Here is a 6,886-nt window from a genome sequence, read left to right as displayed (position 1 = left end):
GTTTCTTAGCCGATTACATGGAGATGCCTAAATACTGAGTTCTGGTTGTCCAAGATCTTCCACAACACAATGAGAAATATGATGTTCCTAAGTGCTGGTGGCAGCCCTTGAGGAGCCATAGATGAATATTCAACATCGATATGATATTTGCGAGTAGAGTGTTCACCGGAGTCTTCAACTCACAAAATTTGGTTTTTGCTACAATATTAAATTTAATATGTACCAATGAGTTTAGCAAAAAAACTTATGCTAGCAAGGAAAGTGGAGCGGTATATTTAAGTAGGGATGTTTGACAATAGAGAGCATTGTAGGAAGTTTTGAAAGGGGGTAAGATTTGGAGCAAAGATTTAGGGCTGGTTGGGCCTATGAAGCCAGAGCTGAACCTAAATCTTTGTTCTAGAGGCTCCTTGGTCTCGGCGCAACCAGGATTAGTGGGGATGAGTACTACTTCAAACACCGCAACACCTTTTTAGCCTCCGGGGTGCATTTTAAAGGGTCCAATCCTTTGAAGAGCTTGAACTAGGGAGGCTCCACTCCTCGAGATTTAAGACAAATCTCCCGAGGCCGCCATGCTGCCCAATAGGCATTGTATGTCCTTTAGACGCACTCACGGGCTCATCTGCTCGATGGTGGTGATCTTCTTAGGGTTAGCCTTGATTCCCTTGCTTGACATGAGGAAACATAGAGCTTCCCTTGCTTGACATAGCTACCTTCAAGTGGTGAGCAGCCCAAATCAACCGCCACTACTTCGTTTTAACCCACATCCTACCAATAAGAATGATGAAACGCTCTTTCATAAGAAATTGTGTGCAACTGACTTCCAAAAGGGATGAAACTTAGCATTGTGTCCTTATCACCCATGTCGGGTGTGGTAAAAAAATTGAGAGCGTTATGTCAAAAACTTGTTGCACCTGTTGTACAACCGAACACTCTCCCCGAAGTGTCAGGGTTTCAAACTGAAACCGCCGCATGTCACACGCAACTCCTTTTTTAAATCTTTTGAACTTCAAACTATTTCTATGACTAAAACACACCATCCAAAGTCACAGGCTCAAATTTGGACACATTTCGAGTTGGTCTACTATTCACGAAGCATTAGTTGATTTACCAGCCACTAACAATGACTAAACACTCTTTTGTAAGAACTGCATGCAAACGAGTTCCGAAAGGGATGAAACTTTCATGGTGTCTTCATCTCACCAATCTAGAGTGTGGTAAATATTTGAGAGAGTTATGGGCAAAACTTGATGCACCTGGTGTACAAACCGAACGGTCTCCCCTGAAGTGTCAGGGTTTCAAACGGAAACCGCTGCCTGCCACATGAAACTCCTTTTCTTAAAATCATTTGAACTTAACACTTTTTCTATGACTAAAACACACCATCCAAAGCCACATGCTCAAATTTGGCCACTTTTCGAGTTGGTCTACTATTTTTGAGGCATTAACTGATTTACCGGCCACTAAAGATGACAAAATGCTCTTTCATAAGAAATTTCATGCAAACGAGTTCCGAAAGGGATGAAACTGTGCATGGTGTCTTCATCTCATCCATGCAGAGTGTGGTAAAATTTGAGAGCGTTATGGAAAAAACTTGATGCACCTGGTATACAAACCAAGCATGCTCCCCTAAAGCATGCTCAAACTGAAACCACCCTCTACCACATGCAAGTCCTTTTTTAAAATCTTTTGAACTTCAATCTTTTTCTATGATTAAAACACGCCATCCAAAGACACGTGCTTAAATTTGCCAAATTTCGAGTTGGTCTGCTATTTTTAAGGCATTAGCTAATTTACCAGCTACTAAAAATAACAAAACGCTCTTTCCTAAGAATTTGCATGCGAACGAGCTTCGAAATGGATCAAAATTTGCATGGTGTATTCATCTCACCCATGTAGGGTGTGGTAAAAAATTAGAGAGCTTTCCGGCAAGAAAAACTTGATGCACCTGATGTACAAACCGAACACTCTCCCCGGAGTGTCAAGGTTTCAAACTGAAACCGCCGCCTACCACACACAACTCCTTTTCTTAAAAAAACTAACTTCAAACTTTTTCTATGACTAAAACACACCACCAAAGCCAGATGCTCAAAAAGCATCCAAACGAGGTCTGAAAGGGATTTTCAGACTTCAAATATTTGTGGCGAGTGGCCTAGAAAGCCCGCCACTAGAAACTCTTGTAAACTTTTAAAAAATGGGCGTGGGTCACGCAAATATAGCTATGGCGGGCACATTTTTCTACCCGCCACTGCTTAGCCACGCATCAGTGGCGAGCAATCCAGTCAGGCCCACAACTGGCTTTTTTTCCTGCGAAGAAATTTGAAAGAGTTTACGAGTGGCGAGTGGTAATTTACGCCTGCCACTGGTGTGGATCACCAGGGCGGATGAGCAATTTTACCGCCACTGGATTTTTTTTCAAAATAGAGTGGTCGGTATCTGGGCGTGCCCGCCACTAATTTGAGATCACCTATAAGCCTTTTCTCAATAATGTACCCTGCATGTCTGTTCTTGCTGAGTTATGTGAATGGGTTACAAGATTGATCTTCTTTCTCTTTGGCTCCAGTTTCTCCCTTATATATCACGGGGGCATCCACATTGTCCTCTTCTTGGCACCTATGGCATGCTCGAAACCAGCTGGGACCTGCCCGGATCTTATCAGCCTGAGCCCAGCACTAATGGTAGCGGTTGGTGGCACCACCCTGTAGCGACGCATTACAATAAACCCAACTGCTCCTGTGGATTCGATCGTTAGCGAGGATGGGCTGGAAGTGTAACATCGTTCTTAGGAGTGGCTAGGTTCAAATGGACCTTCCAGGCCCGTCCCACTCGACAAATGACAGGTCCAATCGATGGAGTTCACTAGCGATCACGATTGGGTCGTGATGACCACTATGCCTCGTGTGCCGCGACAAAGGGGTAAGCCCGACCACCGGGAGCGCCCCTATATCTCGCCTTCGATGAGTCTGGCTTTCGACTGTGGCATAGGGACACCCAGCCACATTGTCCTTATATATCACGAGGGCACCCACAGTGTCCTCTTCTTTGCACCTGTGGCGTACTCGAAACTAGCTGGGGACCTGCCTTGATCTTATCAGCCTGAGCCCAGCACTACTGGTAGCGGTTGGTGGCACCACCCTGTAGCGACGCATTGCAATAAACCCAACTGCTCCAGTGGATTCGATCGTTAGCGAGGATGGGCTGGAAGTGTCACATCGTTCTTAGGAGTGGCCAAGTTCAAATGGACCTTCCAGGCCTGTCCCGCTCGACAAATGACAGGTCCAATCAATGGAGTTCACTAGTAGTCACGCTTGGGTCGTGATGATCGCTATGCCTCATGTGCCGCGACAAAAGGGGTAGGCCGGACCACTGGGAGCGCCCCTATATCTCACCTTCGGCGACTCTGGCTTTCGACTCAATGAAGGGCAAGCGAGTTGGGCCGGCCCACATGTGCGGGAGGCCACAACCGCTTTTTCCTGTTTTTCTTATGTTTTCTCACTTTGTTTTTTTTTGCTTTAATATTGCATATTTGTTTATATTTTTAAATATTTTAAATATATAGATTACAAAAAACATTTAAAAATGTTGAACAAGTATTTGAAAAATGTTAAACAAATATTTAATGAATGTTGAACAAGTATTTGACAAAATGTTCATCATGTATAAAAAAATGTTAATCAAGCATTTGAAATACAATTATGAACAAGTATTTGAAAATATTGAACAAGTATTTAAAAAATGTTGAACAATTATTTGAAATGTTGATCATGAATATAAAAATGTTAATCAAGCATTTCAAAAACTGTTGAACAAGTACATGAAGAATATTAATCAAGCATTTGGAAAATGTTAAGTGTGTATAGAAATTTTATTAAACATGTGTTAAAAATGTTAATATTGTATTTAGAAAATATTAATCAAGCATTTGACTTTTTAAACATGTATAGAGAATGTTGACCATTTATTAAAATAATATTAAATTTGTATTGACAAAATATTAAACGTATATTAGAAAATTGTTGTTGACGTATGAAAAATGTAAAAATGAAAAACAAAAGAAGCAAAATAAACCAAAGAAAAAATAAAAAGAAACAAATGAAATAAAGAATGAAAAACCCGGAAAGATATGAAGAAACAAGGAGAATTAACGAAAAAATAGGAAAAAAACCCAATAAGAACATAGAAAAATCCGGTGAAAAACAAAAGAAAAAACAGAAAAAATCCGAAAAACAAATTAAAAAAATCAGAAAAACCAGCTCTTTTCTCCTTAAGTAGAAGACGTCTAAATACTTAGCACGAACGCGATGTTAGCCGAGTGACAACGAGCGCTCGCAGCAACTATTTATCGTATTAAGCGATCCCTACGGGATGTCTCACTGAAGCGTTTCGAGTAATCGGCCGGCCCATGTTCACGAGGAAAAAAAGACAACCTGTGGGAGAGGCGGGATTTGGTCCCGGCTCTCTCCTTGGGAAGAGTAGCCACTCCACCTAAGTTTAGCTCCTGATAAGAATGAGATGCGTATTGTAGTTGAGGTGAGTTTCAGTTTTCTTTTCTGTTAGTTCTTTTTGTTTTTTCTTCGGTTTCTTTTTTATTCTCCACTTTTTTGTTTAGTTTTCCTTTCCATTTTTTGTTTTTTTGTTGTTTTCTTTCTTCTCCAGTTTTTTTTCCCCTTCAAATGCTTGTTCAGCATTTTTCTACGTTTCTATATAAATAATCAAAACATTTGGAATACTTGTCAATATTTTGTTTTTCAAATACCTATTCAACATTTTTAAATGCTTGTTCAACATTTTTATATACATGATCTACATTTTTTTCAAATTCTTGTACAATACTTGTTCAACATTTTTTAAATACACATTCAACATTTTTTAAATACTTTTTCAACATTTTTCAAATGTTTTTGGAAGAGTGTTTTTTTAAAGCAAAACTACAAAAAAGATAATATTTTAAAGGAAAACTACAAAAATAAAAGCAAAACAGAAAACAGAAAACGTAAAAAAAAGACTGAGAATGGGCCCTCAAGCAAACCTGGGCCGACCCATGTGCAGCTGCCTCTCGACGCGAGTGCTCCCCCAGGTCTCGCTGAACGCGAAGAATAGAAGCGCCCACGAGAGCTACGCGTCACCCTGCAAACTACTCCCTCCGTTCGGAATTACTTGTCTCGAAAATGGATGTATCTATAACTAAAATACGTTTAGATACATCCATTTCTGCGACAAGTAATTTCGAACGGAGGGAGTAGGACACAGGCTGATCCTAATTCATTGCTTCCCATTTCCTTCCCCTTTTTTAAAAGCGGAGCAACATAGGACACAGGCCGATCCAGTTACCTACAGAATTGAAAAACCTTCAACGATGCTAGCTTAGGGCTCACTTAAAGCAAGAAATAGTCGTCGTGAACCACTGGACGCAACAATTGACCCTGTGAGATCCTTCTTGGGCCCTCGAGGGACTAAGCGCAGGAAGACCAGGGCTCCTATTTAGCACGTGGCGCGCTGGCAAACAAGCATACTATTGGCCTTGCCTAACAGCGGGAAGGGGACCCCGGCAGTTTTTAGTTTAGTTTATTTTTATTTTTGTTTTTTATAACTTTTCTTGTTTAAAATAATTCAGGATTTCAAAAAGTTCCAATTTTAAAAATGTGGATTTTGGAAAAAATATACCAAAAATCAGAAAATGTTCATATACTCAGAAACTTTCATGCTTACTGAAAAATGCTCGCGTATTTGAAAAAAATTCGTGAATTTGAACAAAAAAAATTCAAATTCAAAAATGTTCATCAGTTTTTCACAAAAATAAACAATGATGATTATGAATTATATAGAAGTTCATCGATTCAAAATATGTTAGCTGATTCAAAATATTCATGCATTTCAAAAAAACATAAAACAAAAACAGTTCATCTTTTCAAATACTATTCACCGATTCAAAAAAATGTTCGCCGGTGCCAGAAAATGTTCATCGAGTAAAAAAATATTCGCTGATTCAGAAAAATTTCGTCGTTTCAAGAAGTGCTGTTGGTTCAAAAAAAAATTAATCGATTCAAAAACTGTTCACCAATTCAACTTGTACATGGTTCAAAAAATGTTCACCAATAAAATAAGTTCATCGATTCGAAAAATGATCGCCGATTCAAAAAAAATTATCTATTCAACGAATGTTTTCCGATTCAGAAAAATGATCATCAATTCAAAAAATGTCCGCTGCTTCAAACACTGTTCATTAGTTGAAAAATATATTTTCCCATTCAAAAGAATATTCATTGATTCTAAAAAAAATCACTGATTTAGATTATTCATGTATTTCAAAACAATGTTCATCAAACAAAAATTGTTCCTCGATTCAAAAGATGTTAGCTGATTCAAAAACATTTCATTGATTGAAAAATATTTTGCCAATTCAAAACATATTCGCTGCTTCAAAAACTATTCATAGGTTCAAAATAAGTCACCAGTTCAAAAATAAATTCATCGATTCATGAAATGTTCACAAGTTTCAAAACTTTGCCCATTCAAGAAAATGTTCGCAAGTTTCAAAAACAATTCACAAGTCAAAAAAAGTTTACAATAATTATAAATATATTCGTTAATTTGAAACATGCCATGGCTTCCAAAAAAATGTTCACGAGTTCCAAAAATGTTTAAATTTTAGAAAATATTATGTCAAAAAAGTTTGCAAATATGAATAAAAAATGTTCAAAAAATGGAAAAGGAAAAATAACTAAAAACGAAAAAAATAAAATAAAACAAACAAACTAGAAAAAAAGAGGGAAAGATGAACATGAAAAATAAAATGGAAAAAATAAAAAAGGGAAATATAAAAAGAAACAAAAACCAAAGGAAAAAACGAAAAACCAATATAGAGGAGGTTCTAGGACCTTCCCAAAAT

This window comes from Triticum dicoccoides, chromosome 5B, assembly GCF_002162155.2.
Source record: "Triticum dicoccoides isolate Atlit2015 ecotype Zavitan chromosome 5B, WEW_v2.0, whole genome shotgun sequence".
Lineage (NCBI taxonomy): Eukaryota > Viridiplantae > Streptophyta > Magnoliopsida > Poales > Poaceae > Triticum > Triticum dicoccoides.
This window is presented reverse-complemented; position numbering follows the sequence as displayed.